Source organism: Heliangelus exortis, chromosome 7 (genome assembly GCF_036169615.1).
Source record: "Heliangelus exortis chromosome 7, bHelExo1.hap1, whole genome shotgun sequence".
In the NCBI taxonomy this organism is placed as follows: Eukaryota; Metazoa; Chordata; class Aves; order Apodiformes; family Trochilidae; genus Heliangelus; species Heliangelus exortis.
Window position 1 is genome coordinate 31,645,688 of NC_092428.1, and position 2,505 is coordinate 31,648,192.

The window sequence follows — 2,505 nt, forward strand, 5'->3', positions numbered from 1 at the left end:
TGCAAACAAATGGGAAATAATAGGAGGAAAAATTGCTTTCCAAATGCAAATTTTTTTCTGTGTATTTATGAAGAATGCTATGTGTGGTTTAATCCATACAGATCTCCTGGTGAGCATCTAAATATATTTATGCTATTGATGTGTCCACTCTCTAGAAGCAAACTGCTATTGCACTACATAGAAACTTTGCAATATAGGGGTGAGAAATCATGAAAACTGAGGTCCTGCTCCAGTTAAGATCCAATCCTGCTATGATAAAACTGAGCCAAGCTCAATCAGAGCCCTGTGAAAAGATGCTGGAAGCAGTTTGTTTTCCTGAATATAGTGATTTGATGGCACAGAGTTCCCAGGAAGCAGAAACTGAAGCTACCTGTCTTCCTCAAAACAGGGCAGTGGGTAAGATTCTTCAGGGTATCAAACAAATATTTTTTTTATTTCAAATTTGAACATTCCTTCTATTCAAATCTAAAGACAATGGACTTTATCTTTGATGGGCTCATGGGGCCCTCAAATGTCTGATCTGTAACCCCGTGGAACAGAACCTCCTTGCTCTCTATTGTTTGCCACCAGCTGAAGATCATCCATAGAAGCTACAGAAATAGCTCATTCATAAAATTATAAAAACATATTGTACCAAGACAATGGCCCTGAAAGGCCAGCACCATCTTGGTGAAGTTTGCAGAGTTAAACATGGAAAGAATTTCTCTCTCTCCTCAGGCTCCAGTGAAGAATCCCAACACCCATCATCTCTGTCTCATCTCCATTCCCATCACCATTTCATAAAGACTGAAAATTCAAGGTGAAAATCAAAAGCTTCAGCTACCTGGAGAGCTCTTCTGCTCATGGTACAGGATGCACTGTGATACTCTGTACAGTAAAATAATTCTCTCATCCTCTGGAATAGGACTTCTTTAATTTTTTAAACTTTCTTTAATTTTTAATTTTTTTTTTTAAATAATTCTTTAATGTTTCAGCTTTGGCCAAGTTTTTGTTTTTACTGCTCATGTCCCCATTTTCATATTTTTGCCTCATCAGGGTTGGCTGCTTTCCCTCTGCAGGGTACATGGACAGAAGGGACGAAAATGACATTTTTTGCTGGGGTTTGCTGGGGGCAGTTCCTTGGCCTTTGCTTCTGCCAGAAGTAGCTAAGGAATAGATGAATTTAAACCCAGAGGGGTTTTTTTTCAGAGCATTACCTGGATGGGGACTGCCCTTCAAGTATGCTTCGAGTTCCCCCTTCTGTATGTGCTACTTGTGCTCTGCTCTGCTTAAAAAATTGTGAGCCATTGAATTGCTGATCACAAGATGCCTTTTCAGCCTCCATTTGGTTCCAACAGGAGGTTTCCTTTGGCCCTTCCTTGAAAAGAGTTGGATGGTGGAAATGTAATGAAGATGGGGATGTACTTCACTTATCTCTTTGCCTCTTTCCTGACCACCCAGGGCAGCATTTAAGACATCCTAATGAATTTGGGGCATGTCACCAAGTGTCCCTGGGCTGGATCAGCAGGACACTTCTGAAGGTCACCACCAGCTTCACCTTTACACCAAGGAGCATCACAGAATCAGCATGGTTGGGAAGGGCCTCCAAGATGATGGAGTTCAACCATCAGCCCTGCACCACCTTAACCACCAGACCACCTCCTGAAGCCACATCTCTGCCCCTTTTTTGAATACCCCCAGGGATGGTGACTCCACCACCTCTTCCAATGCTTCACTACTCTTTTGGTGAAGAAATTTTTAGTAATATACAATCTGAACCTCCCCTGGTGCCACTTGAACCCATTACCCAGAAATGCTCCTTCTACCTGAGCAGGCACCGTGTCAAGGGAGAAGTGGGAGACAAGGGATTCTCTAGCTAAAAAGCTGATTATTCTGTCTTAAATTAAACTTCAATTGAACCAAGGGTGAATGATCCAGAAAATAACAAAGTGCATCCTATTAGAGAGAAAATGGAACAAACTGTGCTCTGCCTTTTTGGCTTCATTTTTCATGTTAATGAAAACTGATAAGCACTATGCCTGAGACTGTTAAAGAGTGGATGAGCCTCTTGGTTTTGGTCAGATGCTGCTGTCATTTACACCAACATAAACAAGAAGAGTCTTCCTTGGTATGGATCCAAGGAGCCTGTCTTGCATCTCAAGGCTGAACCCTGACGAGCCCAGGCTTTTTCTCAGTCCTTCACACGACAACCAGAACATTTTGACCTCTCTGTTTAGCTTGAAATTAAATTTGCCTTTGGCTTGTCTGGCCTAGAGGGTCAATTTACAAAATATTTGGAGCTACTCACTTCCCACTACTATAAAGACCTCAGAATGTCAGCTCAAAGTGGTATCATAGATTTATTTAGGTTGGAAAAGACCTCTAAGAGCATCCAGTCCAACCCTTAACCCAGCAGTGCCAAGGCCACCACTGCCCCATGGCCCTCAGCATCTCCACAGCTTTGAGATCCCTCCAGGGATGGGGATTCCATCACTTCCCATAGATCCCGGGTCCAAACCTCTGCCC